Genomic DNA, 13,825 nt, shown 5'->3' on the forward strand with positions numbered 1-13,825 from the left:
AATTAACCACCAAAAAAGCTGGAAGTAGAGCTGTAGCTCAAGAAGTAGAGTACCAGCGTCCAGACCTTGAGGTCAAACTCCTAGTACACCCCCAAAAAACCCTACAACCCATCAACCAAAAAACCTCAGCCTTATACATACCAAGATTAAATCATTTTAAAGTTGTGTACTATCTTCTTCTTAGTATAAAATTTACATTTCAAAATAACTTATTTTCCTGTTTATGCATTTTGGAAATCAAAGTCTCAAAATGAAATAAACTATACAGTGTAGGAACTGGAAAAGTGAGTTAAATATAAGAAAATCTATTTCTTTTTTTTTTTAAACAGATCAAAACCTAGACTTTCACTCCTCTCATAGTAATGATGTCATCTCCTGCCAAACTGTGGCCTAAAAAGCATTTGCTCTGCTAGATTTATTTGCAGCCTAGAAGTAATTCAAGTGTTTTGACAGGCTGTGTACCTCTCAAATGGGAACAAATAATTATTGGTGTACAATGTCAAGGCTCCACACACTGAGCATACATACATCTGCAAGTATTTAATTATAAAACTTTCTTGTTTCCAGAAATATGACATATGTAGACCCAGCACAATATCTTCATAGTGAAGGTCATTTAACAATAGAAATGTATATAAAATTAATTTATGTTTTGAAACAAAACACTAGTGAAATGTACTAATTGAAATCATGGAATTAAAGTAGAGCTTTTTCTATAGTCCTCATACATTTAAACTTTTAACTATTTTTATTAATACAGACTTCTAGTGAGCTAATTTAAAGGAACAAATGTTTATTGATATGAACCAAAAGCGCCATTCTTCTTTGGTGCCCCAAACCAACCTCTGTAATTACTTAAGGCTAGAGACTAACACATTGGCTCACATTTCTGCACACAAATATTTTTTTTTTTTTTGGGTCTGGTCGTGGGGCCTGAACTCTGAGCCTGGGCGCTGTCCCTCAGCTCTTCAGCTCAAGGCTAGTACTCTACCACTTGAGCCACAGCGCCACTTTCGGCTCTTTTCTTTTTGCTTATGTGGTGCTGAGGAATCAAACCCAGGGCCTCATGCATGCAAGGCAAGCGCTCTACCACTGAGCCACCTTCCCAGCCCCTGCACACAAATATTTTTTATGTACACATAAAGAATTTACATATAAAAGGTTATATGAAGATGCAAGAGATAAAGGACCCCTTCATCTGATATGATCATCATGTCATCACATAATACAGAAAATAAATGGCTGAAGCTGGGTGCCAGTGGCTCATGCCTGTAATCCTAGCTACTTGGGAGGCTGAGATCTGAGGATTGTGGTTCAAAGCTAGCTCAAGGCAGGAAAGTCAATGAAACTTGTATCTCTACTTAACCAGCAAGAAGCAGGAAGTAAAGGTGTGATTCAAGTGGTTTTAAAGTGCTAGCCTGAGTGAAAAAGACAAGGAGGAGGCTGAGGCCCTGGGTTCAAACCTCACCAACTACTCACACTCACACACACACACACACACACCACAAAGAACTTAATACAGTGTACATGAATTTGTATAAAGCTGCTTATAAAGATGTTTACTTATAACAACAACAACAATAAAAAAAACCTCCAGCACATATGTTAAACCACCAAGACTATGTGTAAGGCACTGGGGAGATGAAGAAATCACCTTGAAGCCATGGGCAGAAACTTTCCAGGAAGAGACAACCAGTGGATCAAAAAATTCCAGATTTTATGCTGTGCTTGATGCAACAGTGGCCACAGAACACATGTTAAGCAAAATAATAGCAACATGTGACAGGAAAGGCAGCATCTCCCATTCTTACCCTGAAAACCACATGCCAGATGGTAATCTACACCAGTAATCGAGTGTGGGCAGGGGCTGGCAGCACTGAGTCAGTGTGGCTGCCTTCTCTGACGCTGGCCCTCTTGTAGAGTAGCTGGTGGCCTCCACAAATAGTTCTGAGGGGTGGAAGGGGGGATTGCTTTTGTTCCCTGTTGTTTGAGAAAGGGTTTTGTTATGTAGGCTAAGCTGATTTTGGACTCTCCATTTTTCATCTTCAGCCTTCCGAGTGTTGAAATGACAATGCTGGTGCTTTTGAGAGCTCTCTGTGTCACGGATGGGTCTAGACCACCGATAAGTAATGTCAGTTTAGCCAGATGCTGGTGGCTTATACCTGTAATCCTAGCTACTCTGGAGGCTGAGACTGAGGATTGATGTTCAAAGCCAACCAGGGCAGGAAAGTCCATGAGACTCTTATCTCTAATTAACCACCAGAAAGCCAGAAGTGGAGCTTTGGCTCAACCTGGAAGAGCACTAGCCTCGAGAAAAAGAGCTCAGGGATAGCACCCAGGCCCTGAGTTCAAGCCCTATGACCAACAAAATAAACAAATAAATAAGAAAATGATGCCAGCTTCCCATAATTACTTATAAGAAGACATCTCATCTTCCTTTATCACCAGAACCTGCTACTATCTAACAAGCTCTACAAAGGAACTGAGATACTTCAGCTTGAATAAGTGTAATTGGTTGCCTTTGAGACACTTAAAAATTATTAGCTTTCAATAAAATAAAATCTACCTAGCTACTCAGGAGGCTGAGATCTGATGGGCTTTGGCTCAAAACAGACCAGGCATACATGACAGATCTCTTGTCAACCAATAGTTGGGCGTATGCTGGTCATGCTAGCTTCTCAGGAGGATGAGATCGAGAGGATTGTGCCAGATTCTGCCAGAACAGAGAAAGTTCACAGGACTCTATCCCAGTGAAAGAAGCTGGGCTTGGCGACATATACCTTTCATTCCAGCTATTACAGAAAATGTATCCCAGGAGAATTATGTCCTAGACACAGGCCTGGACACAAACAAACCAGTGCTAAAAATGGCTGGGGGTGTTGCTCAGCTATATAGTGCCTGAATAGCAAGCATGAGGTCCTGAGTTCAAATGTCAGTACCACCAAAACAAATAAACAAACAGACAAAAATTGACCTTGAGGACATTATGCTGAGTGAAATAAGCCAAGTATAAAAGGGCAAGTACAGGAAGACTCCACTGATTTGAGGACAGAAGTCAAATTCATAGAGACAGGAAGCGAAGAAGCAGCTGCTAAGGATTAGGAGTCACTATTTAATGTATGTGGAGCTTGTTTGGCAAGGAAGAGCTCTGTGGATGGATAGTGGTGATGGCAGCAAAACAAGGTGAACATAGTCCCTGAATGGTGTGCTTAGGTTAGGATGGGCCAGGTGCCCGTGGTTCATACCTTTAATCCTACCTACCCAGGAGACTTAGATCTGAGAATTGAAGTTCAAAGCCAGCCCAGGCAGACTCTTATCTCCAATTAATCAGCAAAAAAATCAGAAATAGGTCAGGGGATTCAAGTGGTAGAGTACCAACCTTGAATTAAGAAGCTAAAGGAAGCCGGGTGCTGGTGGCTCACGCCTGTAATCCTAGCTACTCAGGAGGCTGAGATCTGAGGATCACGGTTCAAAGCCAGCTTGGGCAGGAAAGTTGGTGAGACTCTTATCTCCAATAAACCACTAGAAAATCAGAAGTGGCGCTGTGGCTCAAGCGCTAGAGTGCTCGCCTTGAGCTGAAGAGCGCAGGGACAGCGCCCAAGCCCAGAGTTCAAGCCCCACCACCAACCAAAAAAAAGAAGCTACAAGATGCTGGGTGCTGGTGGCTCACACCTGTAATCCTAATTACTCAGGAGGCTGAGATCTGAGGATCACGGTCAAAGCCAGCCTGGGAAGAAAACTCCATGAGACTCTTATCTCCAATTAACCACCAGAAAACTGGAAGTGGCGCTGTGGCTCAAGTGGTAGAGCACTAGCCTGAGCTGAAGAGCTCTGGGATAGTGGCCAGGCCCAGAGTTCAAGTCCCATAACCAAGTTAAAAAAAATAAGATTGAGGTTGTACAGTTTAGGTTATGTATACTCTATTATAATTTTTTAAAAATATAAATAATATGGATAGAAAGATGTACGACAGAGATGTCCTTTCATTAAAGGCAGACAGATGCTGTGTGTGTATATGTGTATGTGTGTGTGTGTGTGTGTGTGTGAGTGTGTATGTATGTGTGTGCAAACCAGCATGTGTGCTAGTCCTTGGACTTGAAATCAGGTCTTTATAATCTCACTTGGCTTTTTCTGCTCAAGGATTGTACTCTATGACTTGAATCATATCTACACTCTGGCTTTTTGGTAGCTAATTGTAGACAAGAGTCTTCCCAGGCTGACTGAATCATGACTTGCAAATCTCAGCCTTCTGAGTAACTAGGTTTATAGGCATGAGCCACTGGCACTGGGTGCTGGGCTTGGCAGTTAACGTTTTGAAGCATCCTGAAAACTAAGCTGTACGTATTTCTTGTACATATTGGTTTTCCTTGAAAGATAGCTGCTCCAGGGTTGGGGGATATTGTACTTTCTATGTTTTTGTGTCTCTACACAGGCCCTTGAAACATGAGATTCATAACATCCTTGGACTTACTATTATCACAATCTAAATGTTGTATTAAAAACATTTAATGTTATTAAAATGCTAGGTATGAAATGGACCCTTCCATTCTTTTTTTGTTTTTTTTTGTTTTTTTTGTACCAGTCCTGGGGCTTTAACTCACTACCTGGGCACTTTCCCTAAGCTTTTTAACTCAAGACTAGAGCTCTACACTTGAGCCACATCTTCACTTCTGGAGATAAGAGTCTCACCTTCCTGCCTAGTGACTTCAAACCACAATCCTCAGATCTTAGCCTCCTGAGTAGCTAGGATTACAGGCAGAAGCCATAACCCTTCAGTTCTAACATCGATCAACTGAAGCAAAGTATCACACCAGAGTTTAAGGAAATCAGACTTCTAAAGCAATTGAATTTAGTGGGTGGAGAAATATATTTCTCTTTGAAATGTGAGGTCATATAAATCAAACCACAAAGAGCACCCAGAATATTCTTTCATGCTAGCCTGTGGTATTTGAACTGCAGAGCACAAACCTTTGGTGATGTGACCTCAGGTTTTACCACCATCTATGGCCTGGGAAATAAAGTTCCATGGTGGACCAACCTCTGTGTGTGTGTCTGTTATCTGCTAAACAGAGAAGGGCGCAGTCAATGATCACCTGAAAAAAGATGCTAGTTTGATCTAAAGATGAAAGGTCATGTTTTCACGATCAAAGCAGCATGTCCCAGACCCATCCAATGACTTCTTCCTGAATGGTGACACAGGAGGCTACCAGGTAATTCTCGATCAAAGTTGAGATAAACTTCTTGGACTTGAAATTCTCATTAGGTATCCAAGAAGGATATACCTGAGTATCTTCGTACCACAGAGATTTAGGCTGTCCAGTATTATTCTAGGAACTTTATCTAGTGCTCTGGGTACCTGTGGCGCATGCCTGTAGTCTTACCTACTTAAGAAGCTGAGATCTGAAGACCTCACTTCTGGCTTTTTTTTTTTTTTTGGTGCTTAACTGAAGGTAAGAGTTTTCATAGACTTTCCTGTCTAGGCTGGCTTCAAACTATGACCCTCAGATCTCAGCTTCCTGAGGAAAACAAGCATGAGCCACTGGTGCCTGACTATTTTGGTTTTTATTTCCAGATGTGAATCATGATGAATCCGAAAGATGAAAAAAGCAATGTCAAGGAATCTTCCAAAGGAAGGTATACTCTGTGCTCTGAATCATTCTGAACTCAGTAGATTAAGCAGAAGCATGAAATTTAAAGAGGAAAAGTTTAAAAAAAAAAGGGAAATAATAGGGTGGTAATAATAAATGCAAGCCTCAAACAGATCCTTTGTTGTTGTTGTTGGTACTAGGGTCTTAAGCTTGCTATTCAGGAGCTCTACCATTTGAACCACAACCCATGTCTTCACACAGATTTTTGTTTTTCTGTCCAAATACTGAGGTTTGAACCCAGGCCTTTTGCTCTTGCTCATGGCTAGTGCTTGACCACTTGAGCCATGCCTCCTGTCTGGTATTTTGTTGGTTAACTGGAGATAAGAGTTTGTAGAATTTGTCTGTATGGACTGGTTTTAAACTTTAATCCTCAGATCTCAGCCTCTTAAGTAGTTAGATGATGATTATAAACTATTAGCACCCGGCCATATTCTTAATATGGCTCTATTCTGCTGCTAAAGTTAAGTAAGGGAAACCTTAAGAAAATGTAAATGACAAATAAATACATGAAAACAGTCTCGCCAGTGGTCAAGAAAATGAGAATTAAACTACAGTTTGATGAATTGGTTCAGCAAGAAGTAAAATGTCACTCATCCAGGCTAGGCAATGACCCGGGGAAGAGAGTCATCATGTTCACATTTGGGAACTACATTTTTCCAAACAGAATCTGAATATCAGGAATAAGCAGTGAATAAAAACCTTCAGGGTGAGCTGGATGCTGGTGACCCATGCCTGTAACCCTAGACACTCAGGAGGCTAAGATCTGAGGATCACAGTTCAAAGCTTGCAGAGCTAAAAATGAACCACCCAAAGGCTGGAAGTAGAGTTGTGGCTAAAGTAGTAGAGTGCTAATATGGAACACAAAACCTCAGGGATAGTGCCCAGGCTTTGAGTTCTAGCCCTAGGACCAGCAGAGGGGGAAGCAACAGGGGGAGGAAAGCTTCAGGGAAAGGAAGAGGCTGGGAAAGGCTCCGTGTTTTCATTATTTCTATCATTGTACCTTCCTTCCAGATTGTTGAGTGCACATATTCAGGTCCTAGTTTAGTGTAGATGAGCAGTGCCGAAATCAGCAGTAACCTGAGCTGCCATCCCTGTTGCTGGCTTCTGATCCACCCAGCACATCTCAGGGTTCTCGGGCCAGAAACATCAAACCTGGAATTCCTCCATCCTGAATCCCTCATCACTGCGCCAGCGAACAAGACTAGAAGGCTGTCACTTCTCACCAGCTCCTCTGCTGCATGTGTGTCTCCTGCTAGTTACTGAGTACCCTCTGGTATCAAGACAGCTTTCTTTTTTCTTTTTGTTAGTCATGGGGCCTGAACTCTGGGCCTGAGCGCTGTCCCTTAGCTCTTCAGCTCAAGGCAATCGCTCTACCACTGGAGCCATAGCGCCACTTCCGGTTTTCTGGTTGTTTATTAGAGATACGATTCTCACGGACTTTCCTGCCCAGGCTGGCTTTGAACCATGATCTTCAGATCTCAACCTCCTAAATAGCTAGGATTACAGGTGTGAGCCACCAGCAACTGGCTTGAAGACAACTTTTCTTTGTGTGTGTGTGTGTGTGTGTGTGTGTGTGTGTGGTGTGGTGTGCCAGTCCTGAAGCTTAAACTCAGGGCCTGAGCATTGTCCCTGAGCTTTTTTTGCTCCAGGCTAGCACTCTACCACTTCAGACATGGGTCCACTTCTGGCTTTTCTGGTGGTTAATTAGAGCTAAGAGTCTCATGGACTTTCCTGCTGTGGCTGGCTTCAATGCAAGATCCTCAGATCTCAGCCTCTTGAGTAATTAGGATTATAGGGTTAAGGCATTGGTTTTCAGTTTCTTTTTCTTTTTTTTTGGGTCCGGTCATGGGACCTGAACTCTGGGCCTGGGCGCTGTTCCTCAGCTCTTCAGGCTCAAGGCTAGTGCTCTACCACTTGAGCCACAGCGCCACTTGCAGCTTTTTTTTCTGCTTATGTGGTGCTGAGGAATCGAACCCAGGGCTTTATGCATGCAAGGCAAGCGCTCTACCACTGAACCACCTTCCCAGCCCTGGGTTTTCAGTTTCTTACATTGTGACTTTGTCCTCATACAACCCTGGGAAGTAATGATTACTCCTAGCCCCATGTGACATGAGAAAACTGAGATCCAGAAAGTACAAATGGCTCTGCTGAGCACATTGAGCAAGTAACTGGCAATAACGGCTCTGGTTTGGGAATATCACCTGTATGTAAGAGAAGATTTAGGACTGAAAGTATTCCTTTCCTCCAGTTTCCTGTGTGTGTGTGTGTGTGTGTGTGTGTGTATGTGTGTGAACATGTGTGTACGTGTGTGTACGTGTGTGTGTATGCATGCACACTAGTTTTGGGCTTAAACTCAGGGTCTTATACTCTTGCTTAGCTTTGTTCACTCAAGGCTAGGTCTCTAAAACAAGAGCTCCAGCTCCATTCCTGGTTTTCTGATGGTTAATTGGAGATTAGAATTTTTTTTGGGGGGGTCTGGTCGTGGGGCCTGAACTCTGGGCCTGGGTGCTGTCCCTCACTCAGCTCTTCAGTTCAAGGCTAGCGCTCTACCACTTGAGCCACAGCACCACTTCTGGCTTTTTTTTTTGCTTATGTGGTGCTGGGGAATCGAACCCTGGGCCTTATGCATGCAAGGCCCTGGGGATTAGAATTTTATAGCCTTTCCTGCTTATGCTGGCTTCAAATCTTAGTCCTCAGATCTCAGCCTCTTGTATGGGTAGGCCTACATTGCTCAGCCTCCAAGTTCCTCTTCTGGAATACACTGTCTCTGAAGAGATCTCTGTGGAATTGGCTCTTGAGCAGGAGGTTAAGTCAGGTGTCATGGTGTCTGCAGCGCTGAAGCAGGAATCCCAGAGCTTCTCCCTCTTCATCTCGGAGGCTCTGCTTCCTCTCCTGCCAGGGTCACTGCCAGCCTGGGACAAACTGGTGCTGTGTCTCCTCTGCCACATATTTAGGGGAGAAAGAGATCTCATCCAGACTGGTGTCTGGAGCCCTGCCATGGCCTTCCTTGGTGCTCCAATGTAGACAAATGATGCCTTCTGCATTCTCTGGGAAAATAGGGAAGACCTGAACAAGTTTACTCTAATTTACCCTCTTAAATTTGGCCCCTTAGGCTGCCATCCCTTTCTTCTTGTGGCAGCTCCAAGGACCTGCCTGAAAGGTAAGACAATGGCCTGAAGATAGGGAGAGACTTTGACCCTCACCAACATTTCCAGCCTCTGGATACAGGTATGGTAGGGACAATTTTTTTTTCTTTTCGTTATATTGTCATTTGTGGGGCTTGAACTCAGGGCATAAGCTTTTGTGCTAAAGGCTAGTAGTGCTCTATCACTTTGAGCCACAGCTCCATTTCCGGTTTTCTGGAGGTTAATTGAAGATAAGAGCCTATTTCTTACTGGAACTATCTTGAACGGTGACCCTCAGATCTCAGCCTCCTGAGTAGATAGGATTACAAGTGTGAGCCATCAGTGACTCCTAACACTTGGTCCAGACATTCACCAATCAGAACTTGTAGGAGAATCTTTCATGAATGTGCAATCGACGCTGAAGAATATCAAAGCTGACATCTCCTGTCCTCAATTTGGAATAAAGAATCATGGGTACTTGATATAATAAGAAAGAATTGCCTTAAGGAAATGAACTGGGAAAATCAGAACTTCAGTGGCTTCATTTGAAGATACTGTGGGGCAGCCTAGCCATGTGTAATAATTTGCCCTAAGAAATAGTTACAAAAGTGCTTGCTGTTGGTAATCATATGGACTCATTATGAGCAGTGACAGGAATGGACTCAATACTCATTGAATCTGGATGTAGGAGTTTAAAATCTCTTATACTCCAAGCATGGGAAGAGCCATGGAGAATAAAGAGTCCTGAGGATGGCTGCTGCTTTGTTCTCTCACTTTGGGATTCTCTTCATTGTTCTCTCCTCTCTCTGCCTGCTAGCTTGGCTCAGGCGTCTGTGAGGAGCTGGCAGGAAGGAAGAATGGTCTTGAACCATTCCAGTCCCCTCTCTGTTCCACTTCATGGCCAAGAAAAGCTCAATCTTTCAGAAGCCTTGCTAGAGAAATTCTGGGGATTTGTTTTGGATCCTGGGCCTCTCCCTGAAGTAGCTTTCTTGCCAGCACAAAGTGAAGGAAGCTAGGCTCCACAGTGGTTCAAGCCTGTAATCTTAGCTACTTAGAAGGTAGAGATAGGGGCACTGTGGTTCTGGGCCAGCCCAGGCAATGAAAGTTCATGAGACTCCAGTCTGACAAATGGCTGGGCATGATGGTGCTTGTCTATCATCCCAAGCTATAGGGGGCATAATGTCTGGATGTATCTGCCATCGCAGTGACATGGGGAAGACCAAACAGGAAGATTGAAGCCCAGACTCAGAGATCAAGCGTGACTCTCAAAAATAACCAAACTCCAAAGGGGTTTGCAGAGTGGCTCACATGGTTGAGCATCTGCCTAGTAAGAAAGAAGCCTTGGGCCTTACTTAGTGTTGGAGGAGAAAAATCAAGGGGAAGGGAATTGTCAGTAGAAGATAAAAAAAGAGATTTCTACTTTTATCTAACTAATAAATGTTTATAAAATATCCATATATTTTATTTAACTTATATTATCATTTTTGTGTGTGCTGGTCTGGGGCTTGAACTCAGGACCTGGATGCTATTGCTGAGCTTTTTTTGCTCAAGGCTAGCACCCTATAACTTGAGCCACAGCTCCACTTCTGGCTTTTTAGTTGCTTACTTGGAGATGGGAGACTCATGGATTTTCCTGCCCGGGCTGGCTTTGAACCACTACCTCAGTTCTCAGCCTCCTGAGCAGCTCAGATTACAGGCATGAGCCACTGGCATTTGACACATCATTTTTTTTAATAATATGAAATATGTATCCATAGAAGTCAGATAGCTAAAACTGTAATTGTAAGAAATTTGTTTATTAAGCTGGGTATCAGTGGCTCACACCTGTAATTCTAGCTCTTTAGTAGGCTGAAATCTGGAGGATTCGGATTCAAGTCCAATATAAACAGAAGTTTGCTAGAGTCCTATCTCCAAACTAACTAGTGAAAAGATGAACTGGAGGCATGACCCAAATGGTAGATCTTCAGTCTCACAAGTAAGCCAGTTAAACAACCTTGAGACTATGAGTTCAAACCTCAGGTACCACCAGAAAACACACACACACACACACACACACACACACACAAAGAAGAAACACCAACAAAACAAAAAGAAAAACATTTAAAAATAATTTTAAAATTTAAAATTATTAATCGTATGTTTCCTTCATCACATTTACCACAATATTAATTCTGTGTTGATTACATTGTCATTTGATCATTGGTTGCCTGCTTAATTGGAATGTCAATTCATGAGGTGATACCACAAACACTTTTATCTAGTACAGTCTTCTCAACCTTCAGAACACTGCTGCCAGAGTCAGCATTTAACATACCCAGCAAGTAATTGAATGAAGAACCAACAGAACCTAAATTCAGAACAACTCAGCCCTAGATGTCTGTAGGGAGCTGGGTAAGACATTCCTGTAAACTACATAGGAGGTTGAGATCTGAGGATTGAACCAGCCTGGGTGAGAAAATCTGTGAGACTCTAAACTCCAGTTAACCAGAAAAAAAGCCAGAAGTGGAGCTGTGATTCAAATAGTAGAATGTCAGTCTTGAGCAAAAAAAGCTAAAGCACCCAGGTCCTGAGTTCAAACCTCAGTTTCAACACACACACACACACACACACACAACTACAAGTTAAGAAACACTGGGGGCCAGGCACTGGTATCTCACCCCTGTAATCCTAGCTACTTAGAAGGCTCAGATTTGAGGATCATAGTTTGAAGCCATACCTGGCAGGAAACGCTCTAAGACTCTTACCTCCAATTAAGCACCAGAAAACTGAAAGTGGCACTCTGACTCAAAGTGGTAAAGAGTTAACTTTGAGCAAAGATCTCAGGGAAGCACCTAAGCCTTGAGACCAACCAAAGGAAAAAGAAAGAGGGGGCAGTAAAAGAAAGAAAGACTGTGAGAAAGGAAAAGAAAATTAGAGAATTAGAAGAATCAACTAGACTTGTCATTCGTGGCCTTCCAGGAAACACACAGAGCAGAGATGCAATTTCAACAAGTAAGTGATAAGCTACACATTAAAACCTTAAGATGGGCAGGAAGGAAAAAGCCTCCAAATTCTAATGAGGAAAATGGAAAAGTTTGCAGCATTAACACATACATTAAATGAAGGGCAGAAGTGAGCTTAGGGAATTTACCATGGTTCACTGTATTTCTATTTGATGCCATTTCAAAATGGGAGTAGCCCATCCAGCTAGAAGTCCACAGATCTCTTAACTGACCTCAGTTTAATGGAACAGCATCCTAATGAAAAATCACACTGCTTGAGCACTTTATTGGCTTGTGCTAAAGCTTACAGCCTTTCAATGACTGAGTTGCACACATTCTTGCTTTATGCATACTTGACATTGTATTTGTCAGTGTCTGTTAATTAAGCTCTGACACTTCCTCTGACTTAGGCATTTCCTTTGCTTGAGTCAGGCCAGGCCATGGAGACACGGAGATGCTTCAGAGTCTGCAAGAACCTTGCGTGCTATTCAAGTGTCTCCTGTACAGAGTGAGTTCCTACCATATGGAGAGAAACAGGTATGGGAGAAGTTATTACAGAGAGCAACCTGTGACCTAGAGACAGAGAAAGCAGGGACTCACTCAATTGTGTTTGCCCAAAGGGGAGAATAGTGATTTTTATCAGGATGAAAGGCAGAAAGTGATAGAGAAGAAACAGATTGGGAGCTGGGCCCTGGTGGCTCACACCTGTAATCCTAGCTACTCAAGAGTCTGATATCTGAAGAGCTCAGTTCAAAGTCATGAAAGTTGATGAGACTCGTATCTCCAATTAACCACAAAAAAGCTGGAAATGGAGGCATGTCTCAAGGGATAGAATGCCAGCCTTGAACAAAAAAGCTAAGGGACAACAAAAGACCTTGAGTAATGGCATCAGGCATTGAATTCAAGCCCCAGTACTGGTACAAAACAAACAAACAAAAGAATACATGTTCGACAAAAATAAAAGAAACGTGCTTTGACAAGACGGATTCTTTTTTCTTTTTTCAATATTGGAGGAGAGTGTATTACAGAACCTTCTGGCATTATGGCAAATACCTGAAACAATGTTAAGGAGGAAAGATTTACTTTTGGTTTCTAGTTTCAGTCCATGGTTAGGTGGTTGCATGGCCCAAGGGGCCCATGGTGAGGCAAAGCATCATAGTGGAAGGATATGGTTAGAACAAAGTTGCTCTCCTCATGGTGGCCAGGAAGTTAGAAAGACAGGAAGGGATCAGAGACCTACCCCCTAGCAATCTACTTCCTCCAGTTAGGCTCTGCCTCCTATACTTTCCTGAAACTCCCAAACTATGAGGATACCAGTGTTCTTTCAACTCTCAATATGAACTATGAGGACATTTCTCATTTAAATTACCACAGAGGCAGAACTGGGAACTGAGGCCTGTGAATGCCATGGAGGTAAAGGCATCCTTGGAAATTCAGGAATAGAGTGCCAAGGAACCCTTCCTGTCAAGGAGACTCCCTATGTCTAGATACAGGATCAGAAATAGCTTTTGCTGATGCTTCAGGAATTCACCTGACCTTGAAGACAAGCTGTAGGAACTGTCAGAAGTGTAGACTTTTCCCATATGGTATCCTTTCCCTCCACACTACACAGCTTGCCTTCCTGGTGAAGGCTATCTTCACCACAAAGATTAGCTCAGTTTATTCTAGAAACAAACAAAAATGAAGTGAGAAAATGCAATGAACGTAATCTAATCAAAAAGTTCTTGAAGCTGGGCACTGGTGGCTCTCACCTGTAATCCTAGCTAATCAGCAGGCTGAGATCTGAAGATGGCAGTTCAAAGCCAGCCTAGACTGGAAAGCCCATGAGACTCTTATCTCCAATGAACCATCAGAAAACTGGACGTGGAGCTGTGGCTCAAAATGGTAGAGCACTAGCCTTGAGCAAAATCCTCAGGGACAACACCCAGGCCCTGAGTTCAAGACCAAGGATCCAATAACAACAAAAAAAGTTCTTGACTTCAGACAGAGAAAATAGAAAACACCAGCCTCCTCTAGTTTTTTTTTTTTTTTTTGATCCGGTCGTGGGGCCTGAACTCTGGGCCTGGGTGCT

Source organism: Dipodomys ordii, unplaced genomic scaffold (genome assembly GCF_000151885.1).
Source record: "Dipodomys ordii isolate 6190 unplaced genomic scaffold, Dord_2.0 Scaffold42, whole genome shotgun sequence".
Classification (NCBI taxonomy): domain Eukaryota; kingdom Metazoa; phylum Chordata; class Mammalia; order Rodentia; family Heteromyidae; genus Dipodomys; species Dipodomys ordii.